The sequence below is a fragment of the Wyeomyia smithii genome, chromosome 3 (genome assembly GCF_029784165.1).
Source record: "Wyeomyia smithii strain HCP4-BCI-WySm-NY-G18 chromosome 3, ASM2978416v1, whole genome shotgun sequence".
In the NCBI taxonomy this organism is placed as follows: Eukaryota; Metazoa; Arthropoda; class Insecta; order Diptera; family Culicidae; genus Wyeomyia; species Wyeomyia smithii.
The window spans coordinates 57,404,104-57,427,575 of NC_073696.1; positions in this window are offsets into that span (position 1 = coordinate 57,404,104).

Here is a 23,472-nt window from a genome sequence, read left to right on the forward strand (position 1 = left end):
TACCAAAACACACAGTTATGAACATTCGAGCAGATTCATAGCATTCTTAGTTGTTTATTCAAATTTGGCGCCGTGTCGGCACCGTCGCTTGCTGATTTCAATTAAACAAACATCCACTCTATATACTCTCTGTGTGAACAAGTACTAATCAAAACTTACCAAAGAAAATATCGGTCCTCCAACGCATCAGCTTGTCCACCAGAAAGCAGCACGGAAAACGACAAACCCACCCGAATTGTACACTGTAATCGCGGAGGATGATATCTGCCCAACCGTTTTTTTATTAGGAGAATAGCGAGGAAAAAAATCAACAAACACGACGTTACTGGGTTTTGAATAATAAAAATCGTCCGGGATACATTCGTTCGGTCATTGTTTTTATTCTGGTCCCATTTCCACTGCATTTACTCACCTTCTCCAACTCAGCGAAACGGTATCAATCTTCAGACCGTTATGTGTCCACATGGCCAAGACTAGCAGCATCTTAAAACACGGAAAATTCCTGGGCAATATACTATTTATAGTGACACCACTCTGCGACTAGGCTAATTGTGATCCTCTAAAGGAAAGGGAGAGGGGATATGTGCTCATCGCGTAAAGCAGGTGGACAATTTTCCAAACAAACCGTGACAGTTTTCACCACACCCCCAGGTGTTGAATGTGGGAAACCTTGAAATTCTTAGCCAATTCACACGAACCTTCCGGACAGCGCGAAATGTTTTCAGTGCGACGGGACACCACGTGGTAATACGTAATAAATTTAAAATAGTGCTTAAATTTGAGTTCATAGCATTATTCTCGAAAGCAAGTACAGTGAGTTGACTGATTCTATGAAAATTATACTTGGATATCACCAGTCATCGATTACGTTTTTACAGTACTTTATTTTTTTCCTAAGAACGAATACATGCTTTTTACTAAGCACGCGGTGTTTTACTATGCTGCTAACTTAAAGAACATCATCAATGAATACCGTCATACAGAGTAACTTCAATCATCATTTGCATATCCGCTTGCTAGTAATAGAGTTATCAGGAATGTGTTGATAAAAAACCAAGATAAAACCTTTATTGTGATTTTTCAACAGAAATCACTTTCTGCCTTTTGGTTGCTAACACCATGGGATATGATTAATAAATAACAACAATATACGGTACACTCCTTCAGAGATATTTTCTCATTCAACAAGATTTTTATTTATGTACATATTCAAAGCAACACATCGTGCGGGAGAGGAACTTCCACCTTTACACATAAAACAGTATACTGTGGGCTGAGAGAATTTAGTTGAAGCAATAATCCTCGAAAATTTTCCAAATTTGAACAAAACTATACACGTGTTTGGTTTAGGGGGCATCCACATACCACGTGGACAGTTGTGGGGGGAGGGTATGTGTAATGTCCACGGTCCATACAAAACTTTTATAATTTATATGGGCAGTTGTCCACGGGGAGGAGGGGGGGAGTCCAAATCGTGTAGAATCTGTCCGCGTGAAATGTGGATGGCCCCCCAGTGTTTTCCACGGGTGAAGAATTTTGTTCAGACAAAAAATTAATAAATTTAATTTTTTAAAAAACGAATATGTTTACAGAGTTACTCGCCAAGAGCTTAACGATTTTAAATTACTATTGAAATCATAATGCGTCATTGAAATTCGACTATTCTCAAAAATGTTTAAATTGAAAAAAGTCTTTGAAACATATCTTTTAAATTAAAATTCGTTTTACATTTTTTCATAGAGATCTTTTTTTCAATAGTTTGGAAATAAAGTCAACTTTCAAAAAAAAAATATAATTTGAGAGATAAATGTATTCCGTTTTTGATTCAATGTATAATTTAGATCGTCTTTTCCAATTTTCTAAAATTAAATTAAAAATAACTTAAAAACGGAAGCAATTCACGAGTTAGTTGTAACAGGGTGGCCACTCTACCGGAAAAAATGAGAAAAAGACGGGAATTTCAAACCACCGGGGAAAAAAGACGGGGAATTAGGCTTCACACCGGGAAAATCATCCTTCTGCATATCTTCTGCTTCATTTGTTCATTCATGTCTGAGAAAATATCAACCCGAAAACTTGTATGTCATTGTATGAAGACCTAATTGGTTTGATTCTGCCGGTTATGGAAAAGCTTGTTTAGCCAAAGTCAAAAGCGGCTTCGAAGCGTTAAAAATCAAAGTTGTTCAGTCGAAACGCCAGAACAATCTCCTTTTGCTATCCACTCACATTTTCCGCGAGCAAGAATTGCGGTGGCGTTTCTCTGCTACGGTGCGGAAACTCGGAGACTGTCTTCCGAAATTTTATTAACAATATAAAAAATTAAAACCATGTCAGTATCAACATTCTACACATTTAGTTTTCGCAGAAATGTGAGAAATTGATATAGTTTTTTTTTCTATTTCAAGCAGTAAATGTGGAGCTGATGATTGAAAAATGTACTAACTGGGGAAATAGTTATTTAGAAATTTACGAAAAATATAGTCCAGCCGGGGGGACCCGAACTCACAACTTCTAATCTCCGGTCAGATGCGTTTCCGATTACACCATCGCAGCGAGCGGCCTTCTTGCAGTTAATCGGAACATTCGCCAAGGCGTACGAAAACGTGTAGGCATGATCTTGAGTTCTTTCTTCGTTTTATTTGTCACTTCTTCCTCAGTTTTCAGGACAAAATTGCTGGAGTAGGTGTTACGCTTCAGGTTAACCCAAAAATTATCGATGGGACGCAACTGGGGGACGTTGGGCGGGTTCACAGCACGTCTTCGTCCTCGTGGTATTTCTTGTTGAATGAAATTTCCACGTTCGTGGCTAGTTCGGAGCGAAAAAGAGCGGCTTTGACATTCCCTTCTCGCTGATTGTCAGCCACAGCAGCACCTTTTTGAGGAACTTGGTGTATGAAATGAACCTCACCTCGGAGCTCACTTCCTTCGTGGGAATAGTAAAATACGAAGTGCCCTGCCTGTCGTTGCCATTCGGGCCGAGGTAGGTCTCGTCGTTCATTACCACCGCCATGTCGTGGTTCGCCAGGAAAGTCGACTTGATCATCTTATTCGGCTGTCACCGCTGCGCTATTACCTACAGCTCTGAGACCGATTGACGGAACTACCGCTTCTGACATGTATGTTCATGTCTGCTGGATACTTTTTCACTGTTTGGCCGGTTGCACTGACCTCCCGGCCAAGCGCACGCAATGATGTAGCTTCTTTCCACTCGGTCTTCCTCTTCAGCATCCTGTGGAGCTTCTTGTTGCTCAGGGCGTCGGCCGCCCAGAACCGGGCTTTCTTTCGATGCTCTGATTATTGTCCAATAGTGCCAAGATGTTCTGGATGCCGGAACGGGCATACCCGGCGTCCACAAAGTGCAGCACGATGTCCGTTTCCGGCACTGTGGGAAAATATTATTTGAACACGCACACTTCTGAACGGAGTAGTTTCACTGTTGTTCGACTGATGGATGGAATTTTTTTCTGGGTTACTATGATTATTGCTGCACGAGTAGTTTCGTCAGTGCGTGTGAAGCTAAACCCATGAAAAATCGGCAATTTTCATCCATTTGTTTTTCAATGCAAACTTTATATCGACTTTGCAGGAGCTATTCAGCTCCTCCTAGCACTTTCGAGAAGCGTTAGCTTGGCACAGCTCTTTTATCGATATCGGTCCTCTTGTTCACACTTCATCCTTTGGAGAGCTGAGTTTTGGCTATTCTATACTCGTCAGGATCGTTACACGTTTGCTTTTGTACGATGTTGCAGCATTCTCAGAATCAGCGATGATCAGGAAACCCCGCCGTCAGGGCCGGCGGTTAATGTGGGTAGTATGAGAGTAGAGTAGTACCCACTCGGAAAATATCTCTGTGGGTACTTACCCACACGGAATTATCGAACAAAACCAAGAGAAAAGGAATGTTTTCTATATTCGAACCATAAAACTGTCACACACATGTACGAGCGACCACTTTTTAATGGATTTCGTTGAGCGAGAGTTTACAAAGCTACAGATTTTATGCATTTCTAAGCGATTCGCTATCAAATAAAATTTCGATTTCGAAAACTTCAATAGCTGCTCTTGTGAATTTTTTTATTGGTCAAAAAAGTGAGACTCCTTCTACTGTAAGTGAAGCCTTTCCAGAAGTCTGATTAAGTTTCAATTTTAAATAAAGCCTTTTTCAGGAATACAAAACAGTTGAGCCTTAAGAAATGCACAAAAATTGTCGATTTTTCATGGGTTTACCTTTACACGCACTAACGAAACAACCCATGCAACATTCATCATAGTAACCCATGAGTCAGCACAAAAACATTAACTCGAACTCTAACCATGATGGCGAAAACAGTGAAATTACTTCATTCAAAAGTGTGCGCGTTCAAAGAACGGCACCCCACAGCGTCGAACACGGATATCGTGCGACATCTTGTGGACGCCGGATAAGCCCATTTCGGCATTTACAATATCTTGGCACTGTTGGACAAAAATCAGCGCAGCGAAAGAAAGCCCGGTTTCGAACGGCCGATGACCCTGAGCGATAAGAAGCTCCGAAGGATGCTGAAGAGGAAGACCGAGAGAAAAGTGGCTACAACGCTGCGTGCGCTTGGTCTGGAAATTGGTGCCACCGGCCAAACTGTGAAAATTACTTGGCGAACATGGATGGCAACGACTGGTAGGGCACTTCGTATTTTACTTACTCCATGAAGGAAGTAGGCTCCGAATTAAAGTTCATTTCTCAAACCAAGTTCCCCAAGAAGGTGCTACTGTAGCTGACAATCAGCGTATCAGGGCATGTCAAAGCCGCTTTTCTTTCGCTCCGGACTGGCCGTGAACGGGAAAATTTATAGTCAGAAGTGTCTACCAAAAGTTGCGTTGTTCATCAAGAAATACCATTAAAGACAAAAACGCGGTGTACTGGCGGGAACTGCCGCCGGCCCACTACTTGAAGCAATCGTTGGAAGAGCTGGGGCGTCTCCTAGCTTGCCCCATCGAGATTTCAGGGTAAAACTGAAGCGTAAGATCTACTCCAACAATTTTGTCGCAAAAATTGATAAATAATCCAATTAATAATAATCGTCCGCAATGGCGATTGTTCCGGTTAATTGCCGGGAGGGCCACCCATGAACCTTATTACCGCCGTGACCAAAAGCATCGATAGAAAGTAAACTTTAGCAACCAGCACCCAGAAGGAGAGATTCGGTGAGCCCGTTCCAATCTAATTTATTAAGCCGAAAGTACCGACTATAGAAGACGCCACGTGGCGTATGTGAAGCCGATTGACGGTCATTCTACGATCCCCGCTTGAGACGGGTGAAAAATAAAGGATTCTTTCTAAGAAGGAGTTCAACTTGGACTTGCGTAAAATGCAGTCTCATCCGGGTAATATTCATCTCGGCGCCGTGTAATAAAGGACAATCGATGTTCCCCTGAAGAAGGTCTCCAACGAAACACGCCATGGCCAAAGTCCGCCTTCCTTCCAGTAGCTCTAAGTTTGTTTGTTTGCTTATTGCCAATAGCGTAAAAGAGCTCCCTTTTATATTGTAAGCTTTGATGTCAGAACACATACATTTTCAACTTATTAATATCATTTTAAACATAAATAACTAATTGACTATTCATTTAACGTATAATAAACTGACTATTCATTTAACGTGACTTCTATTTCAATACTTTCGTTGATGCCAAAACCCTAGGGAGCCCTTTTAAAAAAAAATATTTCTGATGTTGAAAATTTGGTTGCAACTGATAGTGTGTTCCAGTTGACCACACCTCAAACGAACAGTGAGCTAGAGTAACAAGTCGTGTTGTTTAGTGGAACTGATAGATTTTAAAGACGACATCTCTGGAGTGGCATTATTTTCTGGAAGAGTAGTTGTTAAGTTAAGTTCTTTTGCAGGTGTGCCACGTGTGCGTAGCGGTTTTGGCCATATACACAACTATTGAAGGCGACACGCTGGCTTTCCGTTTCGCCGAAACGTGCGTTGAACAGAAGTAGATCACCAAACAAAAAGTGTGGCGGAATAACAGGCTTGAAAACTTTTAGACATGTGTCAATGGGCGCAAGCGAGGTGAAGCAGTAGACCAAGCGAAGACTAGCGTATATTTTGCCGCACTGCTGACTAATCAGTCTGTTCCACTGAAGGTCAGATTGAGTTACGAAACCGAGATTTTTGGCACTGTTTTCTGCCTATACAATATGACTGTTGCAGCGGATTCGGTTGAGCGGTTCTTCGTCTTCCTACTTATAATAAATAGCGCCTTGCTTTTGTGAGAACTGTCGAACAATTATTGCGTCACTTAGCATTTTTTTCAAGATCGGCGTTGATCATCCTGATAAGGTCTTGTGTGGGTATTCCAAGGTGAGAGCTGAGCATAGAGTTGTATCGAACAGTCTTTCAGGACGGTTTGTAAATCGTTTCCATTGGCAGCAGGAAAGTAGAGGTCCAAGTACGAAGCCTTGAGGAACACCGGAGGTAGTGTTGCTTTCATTGGACTGCCGCTTGCCGCAAAATACTGTTTGGGTTTGTTTTTCTAGAAACGATTTTAACAGGAAAACGGCAGATTCAGCGGAATAGAATTGCGTTTGGAGTTTGGAGAAAAGTTTTCGGATATGGTATGTCTTAGATAAATCCAAGAGTACCGGTAGAGCCTTTTTTATCAATGTTTGTAGTCAAATTATTGTACGCCCGAAGCGCTGCTTTTTTAATACTTTGCCCTTAGCAAAAACCGGCTTGGTAACTAGTGAGCAAGTTCTGCTTCGCGATGTAGGATAGCATTTGCTGCTTTTGATGAGCTCACAGCGACTTTCAAAGCTCGGAAAGTTACACGAGTCTCGTCAAGGAAACTGTCTCAAGGCGAAAAGCGAACAAATTTGCGCCCCCCTGCTCCAATCCTCACAATTGTGTCTTGGTAGAAAGGACATCATTATAGCGGAGTATTCAAAAATACAAATCCTAGGCAGGGGATCACTCGGCTCGTGGATCGATGAAGACTGCAGCTGTAGGACGGACAAAGGAACTATAGAGCGTTTTCAGGCAGTGCACGTTTTCAAAGTTTTTAGCGAAACGAAACAAAAATCACAATTCTGCCGCGATTTTTTAGTTTTTTAGTACGGCCCAAAATCGAATGAATTTCTCGCCACTTTTGTATGAAATGGGTGCCTACGTCACTTTGTTTTTTGATTTTATACAACGCACGAATAAGTAATAACGAAAAGGAAGATACCAAAGGATAGGTATTCGAATAATGAACAAATTGGCATGAAAAACCCATATTCAAAGAAATGGTCGTTACGTCACTTTGTCATCTCACGGCAGAATTGCGAAGAAGCCTCTGAGACTATATAAGCAGCATAATCCTTGAAGCTAAACTTTGAATCGAGCATGACTATTGTTTCGTGACTCGTGAAGATACATGTTTCCGACCGACCGAAGAAGATTCCTGAGCACTTCGACACATTGAGTGACATCGAAGACTTCCAAATTAAGTTGTAGCTTCAAAGCGTCTAGAAGGTTTTCTAATTGTGTAATTGGGAAAATAAATGCAAAATCGTCAGCGTAAGATAGTAAATTGGAAACGGAATTTACGTCGTTCATAAACAGTACAAAAAGGAATGGCCCTGGGTGACTGCCTTGAGGAACGCCAAACCGCAGAGGAGAGACGAAGTGTTATCACTAAGTTTAACAGAAATAGTTTTACCAGTCATGTTGAATCAAAACCAAATTAGCAGATTGTCGTTAATTTCAATTCTGTCGTATTTTGCCATAGCAATCTCGTAGTTTATCTTGTCGAATGCAGTGGAGAGATCGGTTTATATAGCGTCCAGTTGATGACCGCGTTCAATCTCTCGAGTAATAAACAATGTGAAAGTTAACAGATTTGTCAGCGTCGAGTGTTCGGGTGTAAGCCCATGTTGATCCATGGGAATGATGTGCGATCATTACTAAGCGATGCAATTCCGTGATAATTAGCAACTGTACGCTAGAGGGAGCTGCGTAGCCGCAAGGTTACAGAGTCCGCTTTGTCAAGCGGATGGCCGTGGTTTCGAATCTTAGTAGAACCAGGCAATCCGATGCCAAAAAGAACTTAAGCATGGGTTTATTCTCAGGCTCCCCACCAGTTACCCTTCCTTTACGCTGAAATCAACAATACCTTTGCGTGACTTCCTCTTAACAAAAAATAAGTCCCTCTTATCAATAAAACTGGCCAGAAGGACGCACGACGAAACTTCTCCAGGGAATTATAATTGGTGATATTTGGCGAGAGGAACGAGTATCGGTATAGTAGAACAGTTAGCATGTAAGGAAGAGTATCACATTACACACAAGCACTGATGAACAATAATAATAAGCATGCCACTTCTCAATAGCGGTATTGCAATTAACAAAAGTGCGGGATACAGCAGACACCCGGGCATATCTCACAATAGATCTACGATTCTGGTCGCAGTGAGGAAGTCCATACAGGAAAAAAAACAGTACGCTAGCATCTCTTCTTGTGAATCGGGAAAATAAATGAACTTTTTCAGCGTTCGGGAAAAACGTCCGTCGTTAATAATAGCTTGAAAACCTTTTTCAAAGGTGCTGCAAGAAAATACAAACATCGTTAGAGGATCAACGAGGCAATATCGTGAGGATTAGATCCTGTTCATGTTTTTATCTGATGCCCAGCTTCAATAACCGTTTTTCTATTATTAGCGAATGAAGAGCCGAACAATCACATAGCCGGAATATTATTCGTGGCATTTGAGACATTCTAAGCATTAAGATTTTTCACGGAAAATACACTACAGAATTGTGTGCGCAATAAGGCAGCAACAGCCTCGATAAGGTTTGGGGGAACTGCTCCATTATTCATCTCACTAAGCCGATATTCACGAAGAATGCACGGATTAAACACCAAATTTTCACGAAATCATTGAACAAATAAACTAAATATGCTGACGTGCTCTTATGGAATCGTTAACTCGTATCTTAATTAGCATCACCGAGAAGTTGAGCACACTAAAACTCACTACTCTATTTTCCGTATATGGCCTTTTAGTTTTATGATTTCAAACTTTGACGGCTTTTTAACACTAGTGAATCGAACCTTGCATTTTGCACAATATTTTTTTTAGTGAAAATCAACATTTTACCAGCTTGAAAATTCGCATACATTACTTGGCACTCTAATTTTCATCTATTCAGTAGAAAATTTCTTAAGCGCTAATAGAGGCGAGAGCCTCAAAAATAATCTTATTTGTTGAGTAAATTTGTCCGTATCTATGGAATTTTAGTAGTGCATTCAATAAAGCTTTTTCTTTGGTGAGTTTTTTCCCTCATCCTTGTCGTGATTGCGAACCATAAAACAATCGCAAAATTTAATACGTCCCTTGAGGCACGCCATTATTTAATTGAAATTGTAAAGTTGGAATGTTGTACCTATGGGAATTATTGATTCAGTTCAAATCCGTTAACGATCCCAGTTAATAGCGTGCTTTTGAATTGTTGTTATACACGGTGCACAGTTCCCGAACCCCTATTGTTTCGATCAATTTGCCAGAGCGGACCAGCAAAAAAGTGCACCTTGTGCCCGTACCATACATAAAATAAGCCACAACGTACACACTTACACCAGAGTGGTTAAAGTACCGGAAAAATTCACAGGGGAAAGCGAATCTATTTTCGTAGATGCGTAAATTGCACGTACGCCAGCGTTGCGGTTGCTCGGTGTGGAGGCTACTGCTGATGCATTTTAAAACCAGTCCGTTTTGCGCCGGGTTGTGCGACTGTAATACCGACCGGATTACAACCTCAGAACAAGCCTGCCAGCATGCTTCGAGCTAACGCGACGCGGCCAGCCAGGTTGATAGGGTTTTGATTCCCGGGAATTTCCATATGATGGTCCGAAACCGCACAAAGCTGTAAATAATGGCCCATCCGTGGCGGTTGTTGCAGATTTATATGTCCAACAGAAACGATGAATTATTGCATTACTCAATAAATTGATGGCAAGCGGGGGAAAAAAACTCTCCGATCGGTGTCCTCTGGACGACGGAAGCCACTGCCGGAAAGGAAATTACGATTTTCGATGGTAGTGAAATTATAAAATACTTCTCTGGCAAAATTATTAAGTTCAATCTTTAATTTTATGAACTTGATGATAATTTTATTGCTGAAGGTATTGAGATAATGAAACGAAATTTTCATGATGGTCTCCATTACAATTCACCGCAAAATATAAAGGTTAATATAATTAATATTTTCAAAAACTTTAAACATGATGAATGAAACCTCGTGGCTAGATTTGGATCTTGCTTAAATGAAAACATAATTCATCATATCCGGCAGTTAAGCGGAATCCATTAGTACTGTTTAGCGCCTCTTTCAACTTATCCCTATCTAAGCGGAGCGTCGTATCCGCAGCGTGAATTATATAATCCCAACTATACAGTCTCCCAGAGCCCGCGCTTTCTCCCTCGCTAATCTTCGCATCAGCCGAGCAAAATAGCGGCAGGCTGCCGGGTAGACTCACAATTTTCAAACCAATTAGGAAACAATTCCGGGAATCTATCCAAAGGTCCTCACCTTGCCGCAGTGAACGATGATAGTGGCCTCTCGCAAAGTTGCCTATTCTGTGATTCATTCTCTTCTATCAAAAATATTTGTCCTGAAAGTATGCCTCCATGACGTCGTTGAAATTTATCGCTGTGCTTCGCTGCTTCACCCCCGGCACTAAGAAGATAGCATCCAGGGACAGCGTGAGACACCGCGACTCGCCAGCCAGCAAGCTTGCTAGCAACCCACGTCTAAGGGAATGTTTATTGCTCTATTAGTGAAAAAGCCTTTTTCACTGCCTTCCAGATTGATGGTTGGAGTTTATGTTGCTGCTCCGCTGCTTGCAGAAATTTCAATTTCCCGGGGTGCCATTAGCGTGAGAATATTCCGAATGGAAATGAAAAACGTTTTAATTTGTTGTGCTGGACAGATTGATACATCTATATATTTAAAAAAATAAATTAAAGCTTCGCCCATCAATTATTGCCCGCTGAGAACAAATGGAAGCATTCCGGCGAAGCAGGCAGCAAAGACATTTCGTGTGTTGGACTCGGACATGCGAATAATTTTTGATAGATTTCGGTTCTGGAAGCAATTTAGCGTACACAGTACGGTCATCCCTAATGCCCAGTAGTTGCGCTGCTTGACTGCCAGGTAACCCAATCCTAGAACGTTCAGACCATTGACCAGAACGACTATCCGGTTGAAAACGTTTTCTTTGAGCTCAACTGTGGCCAACGCAGTCGGGAGGGAAGCTGCCAGCAGGAATCCGAAGTAAGCTTCATTCCAGCCCTCGAACAGTCCACTCCGGCGGTACAGCTCTGTGTTAAGCATTGTCCAGGGAACGAACTTGGCCAGTTTACTGTTGGTTTCATTAACCTGTACTAAACTTCCGGGCCGATGGATGCAGTTATTTTCCAACGCTCTAAGCAAAGCCTTTACAAGCAAAAATGATACGGCACCGTGGGCGTATGGTTCCGAGCTGTGGCTTAGTCGCATCAACGATGCGGCACAGGTTCCTCCCAGGATGAATGTGCTCAAATGGTTGTTACTGGAGATTTCGTTTCGCTCGGGTTCGCTATCTGGAGTAACTTGTTCGGATTCCATGATATTTTTTTCCTGCTTCTAATCTGACAAACTGATGAAAATGAAATTGTTTGCTCTGTGAAAAACTGAACTGCTTTGATTGGAGCAAGCGTTTGTCTTGCCTGTCACCAAATTTCATTCTGATTCTAGCCAAGGCAGTCAAGGTCCTTAGTTGACCGTTGTGTGTCGAATGTGAAGGCCCAAACACAGTGGATACGTTTGCGTTGCGTTAATGTTAATTTGACAGAAAATTTATGTGCTAACTGTCAAATTGCCGCAATATATTCATTGTGTTTAGGCCTTAACACAATCGTTTTTTTTTTCAGAAAATAGGGTTATGAATCATCATGATTGGACTAATTTCGGTTATTTTTCTGTTCTATAGTTTACAGAAACAATAATTGTTGCAATTGTCGACGTGAATTTATTTAAATGTTGAGCTTTTATGTTGGATGCTATTTTCAGGTGATTATGGCAGCTAAGAAATTTTCTGTAGACATAAAGCCCAGAAACTCTATAAACGAAGTTAGACAATTTTTCCAATTCGCTGACCTAAAAAATTCAGTTTGATAAAAGATGACGCAACTTTGATATTTTTCATTCGAAGAGAATTCTTCACAGAATTTATTTTGGCTTTTAACTATAAAAAGTTACTAGCTGCCCCGGCAAACTTCGTCCAACCCATTTTTTTTCTTTATTTGAACAATTACAAATATACTTAATTGATTCCACATACATCCAAAGGTTTACCTTGCGATTTGTTTATAGTATTTAAATGCATAACGATATGGGTCAGAGTTCGTGAAACGGATCACTAAAAATAGCGATGTCTATTTTTTTCAAATAAAAACTTCAAGAGTTCCACTCGGGAAGTTGATATTCCATTTTTTATTGAATTTGAGTAAATTTTCAAGTTGTTACTGTCATTTGAAATTTAGGTCAAAATTGTTTTTAAATAGACATAGCTTTACATATATTGCTTCGAATTTGATGAAATTTTCACAGCAAATGCATCCTAGGTTGTAGTTTACAAAAATATTTTTTTTTGGGAAAAAATATTTTTGAATAGTAATTGTTTAAAATAATATGTTGAGAATCTATGTTCTGGGGCACTAAAAAATCTGAAAAGAATCACAATTCTTTTTGACGAAATTCCGAAACTTCCCTGAAAATTTCACGGTGGTGTTATTTTTTGATCAAAAGATATGGGCTTTCAAAGTTGGTGCCGCAATAATAATGAGCAAGATCGCGCCAAATCACCGATGGTCGAATATCGACCATTTTTGATTTGAACGAAACTTTGCACACGTATTTTTCTCAGCAAACTGAGCATTTTCCACAGATGGAGCGATTTTTTACACCCATGAGTTACATTCTAAAAGGGCGTATGCCTTTTGGCATAGGTTTTATTCGAAGCATTGTTGCCCAGAAACCGTTGGTTGTATAGGAAAACTCTCTGAGAATGAGTTGCAGGGAATTAAAAATGCATCATAAAAAAAAATATACACTGTACAAAAAGAAAATTTTTTGACCAAAAAAATAAAAAAAAATATTAAATTTCAATTAAAAAAAAAAAAAGAGTTGAATTTTTTTTCTATTTTTTTTTTAACTTGACGTTAATACGCAACTTTAAAAAAAAAGTCCAGGATGGAGAAATGAAAAATAATTTTTTTATGGTAGATTACTTTTTATAAAAATTCTAATTCAAACATTTTTCAGAATATTTGTATTCTGATGATTTTAAAAGATGCAGAGAGTTGTTTTGAATCAAAATGCTCTTGGTAGTAAACATTCTAAAGGCATCGGTTTTCGAGTTATTTTAAATTAGAGTTCGAAAAATTATTAATATTTATGAAAATACACGTTTTTCTTAATTTTTCCGTGGTTCTCCAGCGAAAACTATACAATCATTGGAAAGCTTGATCAAAAATATACAGTTCATTCTTTGACAACAAAACGACTGGATAAATAACTCAGGCGCTGTACCTTAGCTTACCTACACGTATATTTGTCGTGCAACACTACCTACTTGTTTACTAATAACAACTGTTTGTAAAGTAAGCTACCTACCTCCTGGGTAACCTATAATATCTGTTTCCGTATATAAATACGATTGCACTTCTCCAGAAGTGTTAGTAACAGTTTGCATTTTGTGAAGATGAATAAAGTGAAAATAGAATACACCAAGCCCAAGTGCTGTAAACCCTTTCCTGATCATCGATGCTCATCAAGCTTACGCAAATTAAACGAAAACGATATTGCAAAGTTAAAAATATTGAACAGTCAAGCTCATTTTAATACGTCTTTATCAATTTGTGATTCGTGTAGATTATATTGTATCAAAGTGAAAGATGAATTTGATCTCGAAGAGCATCCACACAATTCATTCATGGAACCATCAACATCAGGATGTGGAAGAAACATTCTAACGACGGAGTTGCAACCATCTGTATCTGAACACGAATTGGCGGAGATACCATCTACTACAACAATCGTATCATCATATTCTCAAGAAGGCATTCAAAATGAATACTCCAGAGCACAGAAAATTGAGTTATTCAACAAAGGCCTAGCTGGAATCAACGTTTCACCGATATCACTGACAAACCTCAATCAGGAAAAATATCCCAAAAAAAAGTATCTGAACATTACTGACGGTATAAGAGAAAACATTTTCGATTTTGATGCTGAAGATGACCTGGATTTATTGAAACGTAAAGCGAGAGACTTCGACGAGATGATTTTGCAGTTAAAAGAAAAATTTACTGCGCCCGAATGCTCGAGGGAAGATAAAGTAAGAATACTTTCAGTTTTACCGAAATCTTGGAACCAACAAACGAAAACAGAACAGTTTGAAACAACGGAATACATTGTGAAACAGGCTCGGCGCATATCAGAGGTTAGTGGAATACTGATGTGAAACTTGGACATGGATTGCCCCTGGAAGTGAAAAACGAGGTATTGCAGTTTTATGTCAGTGACCAGGTCAGTAGAGCCATGCCAGGGCAAAGGGATTACGTTTCAGTGAGAAAAGATGGTAAGCGACAGCATGTGCAAAAGCGACTTCTAATGTACTCAATTCGTGAGGCTTACGCTTATTTTAAAGATATCAGCAAAACTGATATTGGGTTGACTTCTTTTAGAGCTTTGAAACCTAAGCACTGTAAATTACTTGGAAGCTCAGGATCTCATAATATTTATGTTTGTACTATTCACGAGAATACTGGATTGATGATACACAGTCTAAAGAAATATTCATTCCAAAATGATTCTAAATTTTATTATGTAGCTCAACTACACGATCCAAATATTCTTATCTCCGCAAATGTGAACATTGCCCAAGCCGTTTAGATTTTGAAAACAGTTTTTTCAAAGAACTTGAGGAACGTTGTGTGAGTGAATTACCTTTCGAACAGTGGATTGCAACAGATCGATGCAATATAGAGACACTTGGGAAACCAATTGATGAATTTGTATCTTATTTTTGTGAAAAGTTGGAAAACTTGATTACCCACGATTACATAAAAACTCAACAGTCGACTTACATGAGAGAAGCAAAGAATAATTTGAAAGATGGTGAAGTTGTTATAGTGTGTGATTTCTCAGAAAACTATTCATTTGTTGTTCAAGATGCCGCTCAAAGTAGTTATTGGAATAATTGTCAAGCCACCATTCATCCCTTCGTTGTTTACTATTCAGAATCTGGAACACTTAAGAATATCAGCTTCATCATAATATCGGAAGTACTCCATCATGATACTGTTGCGGTTCAGGTGTTCATTGCCAAATTAATGAGTTTTTTGAAAACAAAAATACAGTTGAAAAAAAACGATAATTATGTCTGATGGAGCTGCCTCACAATACAAAAATAGAAAAAACTTTGCAAGTCTTTGCAAGTTCAAAACAAGATATAACGTCGATGCAGAGTGACATTTTTTTGCGACTTCTCATGGTAAAGGCCCATGCGATGCAATTGGTGGCACATTAAAACGAATGGCAAGAAATGCAAGTTTAGCTAAAGAACATGAACATCCCATTACAAGCGCAAAAGAATTGTATGATTGGACTAATCAGAAAAGTAATGAAAATTCATCAAAAATGTCATTTAGTTGGGTATCATATGAAGAATATGAACAAGGAGTAACAGAATGGAGCAATATTTTCAAAAAATCTAAAATAATAGCTGGCACACAAAAGTATCACTCGTTTGTTCCGATATCAGAAAATAAGATACAAACGAAGCTGTTTTCAAAAGATGACGAATCATTTACTTATGATGTATATAAAATATAAATGAAACTAGTTCTGTAAAGTATCTATGTCATAAAAAAATATGTTCCTAAAATAATAAAACTCGAAAATAAATATTTGATTCTTATATATATTTATATCACTTAGAACATTTAACTCTTTTCTTGAGAACCGTTCGCCCAATCGTTTTGTTGTCAGAGAATGAATTGTATATTTTTGATCAAGCATTCCAATAAACGCATGGTTTTTGCTGAAGAACCATGGACAAATTAAGAAAAACGTGTATTTTCCTGAATTTCAATGAATGTTTGAGCTTAAATTAGAAATAACTCGAAAACCATTGCCTTTAGAATGTTTACTACCAAAAGCTTCTTGATTTGAAATGACTCTCTGCATTTTTTAAAATCATCAGAATACAAATATTCTGAAAAGTGTTTGAATTAGAATTTTCATAAAAAAATTAATCTACCATAAAAAAATTATTTTTCATTTCTCCATCCTGGACTTTTTTTTAAAAGTTGCGTATTAATGTCAACTTTCTTAAAAAATAAAATAAAAAAAAAATTCAACTCTTTTTTTTTATTAAAATTTAATGTTTATTTTTAATTTTTTTGGTAAAAAAAAAATTTTTTTGTACAGTGTATTTTTTTTATGATGCATTTTTAATTCCCTGCAACTCATTTTCAGAGAGTTTTTCTATACAACCAACGGTTTCTGGGCTACAATGCTTCGAATAAAACCTATGCCAAAAAGCATACGCCCTTTTAGAATGTAACTCATGGGTGTAAAAAATCTCTCCACCTGTGGAAAATGCTAAGTTTGCTAAGCCAAATACGTGTGCAAAGTTTCATTCAAATCAAAAATGGTCGATTAAATTTTCGCGTATTTCCAGGCGATTTGAAATGATTTTGCTCTAATACTTATTTGAAAATAATAGACATCGCGAATTTTATTGATCCGTTTCACGAATTCTGACCCATATTGGATACGTTCAAACTCAAAAGACGAATCGTTCGAAATAATTGGTTTTTCAGAATGAGAACATCCTTGCGTTTTGGCTTTTGTACAACACCTTGATTCTGGAAATACTCATATTGGATGATATTCGGTGGATTTTTCGGTTGCTTCATATTTCATTTGTGTGGGACCACTCCTTTTCAAAAATGGTAGGGGTGTCAAACTCCATGGGAGTGTTTCTTGTCTCCAAAAATCTCCACTTGCTAAATTTAGTTCCATTCGCTCGATTATTTTTCGAGTAGTGCAGAAATTTTTGTTTCATTTGTTTGGGACCCTTCCCTTCTAGAAGACGTCTTTCAGAAATTCAGATAAGGGAGGGGTTTCAAACCATTATGAAAGTATTTCTTATCTCCAAAAACCTTCACATGGCAAGTTTGGTTCCAAATATTTGATTGGTTCTTGATTTGTGCAGAAATTTGTGTTTCATTTGTATGAAACCATTCCTGAAGAGTAGGGGTTTCGGATTATGCTTATCATCTTTCTCGTCTCCTAGAACCCCCACATACAAATTGTCACACCGATCGGTTCAGTAGTTTACATGACAGACAGACAAAAAGACAGATTTGTTTTTTCATATGTTTAGATTTTAAGCCAACCTAGTTTTAGTTTAGGATTTCGAACTTATTTGACATTACTTAATTTTGACTTCTTCTAATAACTAGCACCGTTTTCAGCGATTTTGAGCTTGATTTGCTTCCATTTCCTATTTATTACTTTTTCTGGAAATTATAACGTAATTTATAGCGATATAAGGCTTAGTTTTGGATCGTTTTTTGTTCATCATTTTAACGTTTGTAACGCTTTAGCACGTATTTGTGGTCTTTTTCTGTCACCATCAATGACGTATAATAAAATAAAACGTACATTTTTGGACATTCTTTCAATGGCATAAAAGGGGCATTAAATTTAAGATTTTGTGTTAATAAAAAAAGTAATTATCAACGTAAATTTTCGACCACGCTGCACGACAGACAAATGCACGTTCGTACTTTTTTTTATATACAGAATAAAATGTCATTGCATCTCACGAAACTGAGGAATGATGTAACTTGAGAAAAGGCGGGCCCATTGACATCTTCATTTTTCGTACATTCCTAATACGGAATATAGTGTCTTTGTGTTTTGTGGAACTGAGACAATAAGCAAAGCTAGATGATTTTTCAAATCATCTTTTCAATGATTTAGTATTAATGAAAATATGCGTCAAAAAATTAAAAGCATTTTGAGCAATTTGAGGTTTCTGATAGAGATCTTGAAGATCAATTTAGCTTGTTTGCTCTAATTTGTAGAATTTGCTGCCGCTTGTTCCCTTCGTCTTTTATGATCACCAGGAAAGCAATTTCTGAGCTTTTGGGATGTAATTTGTTCTCTCGTTTTTCAGATCTTTGAGGGCGGTTTAAAAATTATTTTGAGTTTCTGTTATTTAAAAGCCTTCTTTGTTATTTAGAGGTTATTCATTTACCCTCAAGAAGCGTTACTCAGTTTAGCTCAGCTGAGAGCATATATATGCGGTTCTGGTGTGAGGATTTGAATTCGGGTTTAGATTAAGGTTATAGCACATCTGATCTTAATTAAATAAATTATTCGAGATTTCGAGGTTATTTTATGATATAAATTTTCTGACCTTTTCTACTTTATATTAGTGATTTTAAACTTATTTGACAATTAGATATTGTTTTCGAATAGTGCTCTAGTGCGACGTGTAGTCTTCATGTAAGTTCTTTTGATATATTTACCTTTTTTGTCTTCTAGAAAATTGTTGGATCATTCTTTTTTCTATTAAACGTGAACTTCGTGATTAAACGTGCATACATCATGCACTCAGTGATGTATAAAGTTTGATACTTTTTGCCTTTCTCTAATATTTATAACAGTTCAGTCTATTTTGGTACATTTTTCTCGCAAAAAGCTGTATCAGCAATTTTGGGCCAAATTTTTGTTATTTACTTTCTTTGCTTCTTTAGAGACTTTTTAGTATTTTTTACATTTAAAAAGGAGTGTGAATGTGTGTATCTTTCCAATGTTACCCACGTAATGCTTGACAGTAGATTATGTAATAGTTACGTAATAGTTTCTTCGGCTTTTTTGTCTTCTCGTAGATTTGTGAATTTACATCAAACTGAAAAAATCTCGCAAAAAGCCTATTCTATATTTTTCCTGAGTTGTAAAACAACCTTCCATCAGTTTCAAAGAAAATTGTAATTTTCTTAATTTTGATCTTATTCTTTTGGGAACAGTTTTCAGGAATTGGAATCATAAATGGCTACGTTTTTACAATGATGATTCATTACTATTATCCTCCCTCTTTTACCTAAAAACCGTTTTTGATTACTTAATCGTAGTTCTTCTCACCCATAAAAGGTATCAAGTGATTTTTGAGAATTGAGTAGGTCGTTATTCCGTGCCTTCTCCAAAATTTTCTGAGGTGGGACTACGTCTTTGTTCACTATACTGGGATGCATTCTGTAAAATTGGAAATGAAACTGCCAAATGTTGCGTCAGATTTCAAACGTTAATAACAGCATAACCACATGATGGATAACAATAACCAATATGTTGTTGGATAGACAAAATGTATAACAATTTTGTAATATACTAGTTATCACTCTTATTTCATTGCTAGGCGGTAAAATTGATGAAAAGTTTCAATGACAAACTTACGCGAACAATGAACCAATTACATGCGAGCATTCCTAGCACAGACGACGGGAATGGACACCATCCGTTCCCTGTGATATTCTCTGTATCAATATCAAAATAAAAATTGACAGAGTCTCTCCGTCCCAATAGGTCAATTTGTTTTTGCTTCCATGAGCTTAGACTAATATGATGTCTCGAAGGTAAAAGTTTTCCGAAAAGTTTGAAACAACCCCGATTCTTGAACAACTCCTAAACCTGTTGTCAGAACGTAATAAAAACTGATGTGAAAATATGCCGCTAAACACAACAGTACGAGTTGAGTAAAGAGCCGCAGGTCTCTCGTCGTATATGATTGCAGCGGTACTCTTCTATTCGTACATTTCAGGGGTACACTTCTATTCGCACTGCAGTGGGACTATTCGTACTGCAGCGGTACTATTCGTATTGCAGTGGTACACTTTTGTTCGTACATTTCTATTCGTGTGCAATCGAGGAAATAATGCAATGCTGCTGCTGATGGTAATTGAAAGTTTATCTCATAAATATGATTACCATGAATTACTCCACAAGAATTGTTAATTTTTGCAACGGATATTTATTTAATTTTATCTTCGATATTCACTAAATACTCGTGAACGGATGGTATCGAAAAAGTAAATTCCCCAATGTACACTTCATAAAAGAGTAATAGCCTGCGAATGCTTGTGAATTTTTGGTTTATTCACAAAGATTCATTCAGGTGTCTATCGTTGCGGTGAGTGGGTTAATGAAGAAAACCGTCTCGTCGTCGTCGTCGCTGTCGCTAGTTGTTTTTGTGAAGCTGTAAACTGTCTGTGTCCATTATACACATTGGCTGCAGCAGCAGTAGTAACCAAAACGAGTTAAAGATTGGAATTTCGCCAGAAAGTGTGCCTCCATCCTGCAGGAGGTTTCAACCCCCGCGATACATCAATCGAGTGGTTCCAGGAAGAAATAATCACTGTTCGATATTAGAATAGCAATTTACGGAAATATTTTCTGTCCGTGGCCTTTCGCCCGGAAGGCGGATTGGCTGAAGGCTGCTTTGGCTGCCGCAGCCCCCGCCACGACACCAGTGGTGTTGCGGTGCGTTTGCAAGTGAAAATGTAGACCGCAAAGTGAAATTTTCCAACCTATCCTCCAATTATCCAAAGTGAAAATCGAAGAAGAGATTTCAAAAATAAGCGAAAATTGCATTGTAAAAAAGTGAGCCATATAGCAGTCGAAGCTGAAAATCTGCGTGCATATCCGTGTGTTTGCGATAGTCAGAAGATTTACTTCATTTTGTGCAGAAGCAGGAAGAAAAGAGTTCATCTATACGTTTTAGAGTAGTGTGCGAAAAGAAAATCGAAGTCGAAATAGTTTTGTGGCGAGTTTTTTTTCTGTACGTGCACTGGAATTGTAGTGTCTGGGGAAGGAGCAGAACATTCCGATTCGATCACACATCGAGCGAACTGTGGTCAACGATACGCATGCCATCTCCCATTGGGCGTCGTAATCAACATTGTCGTCAGCCGGATGTGATTGTCGCGACGGCCGGAGTAATTGGGACCGAACAGACGGAAGTGTTGTGCAAGCTTTGCACGGGATTGGTTTCCTAACGCTGCGGCCCGGGACACGATTCACCTTAAATGGATAACAATACCCCGTCATCTGGACCGTCCGAAAGGTAATAACGGGGAGTGGATTTTTCAAAACTGATATCATCGCTGATAGTTACTAGAGTTAGCGTCACCGTTTTCGAAATAAAAAAATCTTAGTGGTAATTAAAGTGAATCATTCCACCTTATGAAGGAGTTCCATGAAGTCGAACTCCTAAAAATTTCTTTTTTTTTTAAATTTCAATTGAAATTTTATTAGGGGTATTCCTGCAGCGCTCGTATACAATTAGCCAGCCGTGAAAATACTCACTTCCACTGACGTGTAATCAAAGATACACAGTTTACTATTTTATTACTATTGTAAAATTCCTAGCACAGGTTGTCGGCATGTCACATTCGTACGAAAGTATTGTAAATTTACATTTCCATTTCCGTCCGAATCAATTCTCATCCAAAAATTGAATTAGCGTTTCCTAATTCGTTTGGATTGATTTTTTCTCGTACGAGCTTACGTATGTAAAGAAAAAAAAAATCTGGATGGATTACAAAGTAAAACTGATTAGATCTTCATGAGGCATACCACTTTTTAAAATAAGGCTGTCATTCAAGTCGTTTATTGGTGAATATTTAAATATGTACTTTCTTCCTATTTGCAAAATAGAACCGAAAATTATCAAAGAATAGATATTTTTTACTGATCCTCATAATTACGATGACAATAGAACCGAAAATTATCAAAGAATAGATATTTGTTACTGATCCTTATAATTACGATGATCAAGGTAAACGACAAAATAGTGTGAAGTTTTCAGCACGGAAATTTTTTTCATGGATTGAAGAATGCAGGTGGTCCACCAAATATTTTGGATTGAAAAAGGTCTAGAAACCCCTAGCTTATATAATTCCGTACAATCCTTCCCGATGGAAACGACAAAAATCACTAGATTGCCCATTTCAAATGCAGGAAAAAGATGATTGAAATTTGTCATCGGGAATTGTTTTTTTTAAGTGCATTCATTTAAAGCGAAGCTTTGATGCTAGATTCCTATTCGAAGCTCAACCTTCTTTTTGTTACGCACAGGCCGATTGTTTAGTGTACAAGAAATATTGCTGTGTGGTGCGACATACGCCATATTTTTATGCAGTAATGTATATGTCCCCTAATACAGGATCCTCTGGAGACTTCCGGATGAAAAATAGCAATTTATGGATGAGTTCTTGGCTGATTCCTGATCTCCATGAGCCATTCGCTTCAGGAATGATTCTCCCATCCAAGCCTGTGTCTGAAGGAGATCAGAGAGGCCAGCATACAATCCTTAAAGATTTTCAGCTGAGCAAACTTATACTAGGGAACGAAGATTGAATGGAATTTAAACCAAACTTTGAAACGCCTTTTAAAATTATAGAAACCGAACGGGAAATTTGGAAACAAAAAGGCCCGAATATTCGACAAGGCTCTGTTGTATTTTACACAGACGGCTCGAAAATGAACAATTCAACAGGAGTAGGTATAAATGGTCCAGGAATAAGTATTTCGATACCAATGGGTCGTTGGCCTACAGTGTTTCAGGCTGAAATATTTTCAATTTTTGAATGTGCACAAATCTTTTTGGCTAGGAAGTATAAGCATGCCAATATATGCATTTTCTCCGATAGCCAAGCAGCACTAAACGTATTGAAAGCCTTCACATGTACCTCTAAGCTAGTATGGGAGTGCATCCTTTCACTAAAACAACTGGCAGAAAGGAACCAAGTCAAGTTATTCTGGGTTTCGGGTCATTGTGGAGTGGAAGGTAATGAAAAAGCCGATACGTTAGCCAGACAGGGGTCATGTTCCGATTTCATAGGCCCAGAACCATTCTGCGGGGTGTCATCAAGCGCCTTGAAAGCAGAATTGAAAACCTGGGAACATCGGACAATACAAGAAAATTGGATATGCTCTGAAGGGTTACGCCAGTCGAAACGCTTTATAAGACCAAATGTGAAAAAAAAACCAGCAACTGCTTAGTTTAAACAAAACGGAATTAAACACAATAACAGGTCTGTTTACCGGACATTGTCCAAGTAAGCATCACCTAAAACAAATTGGTCAGTCAGATGACAAATTTGCTCTGTTAATGCAGTGCATCAATAAGAGCCTTTGGAAAAGGAACTGTGGAGCCTTTCGAGGTCTGGTCTGCCAATCCTAATGAGGTAATACATTTCATTGAAATTCAGTGCCAAATTGGGAGAAAGGGTGCGATATGACAAGGACGATCACTTCTATCACTTCTATCACTGCCACGAGTACCTAGACTAAAGAAGAGGCATACCACATAAGATCAAAACAATGGTCGCAG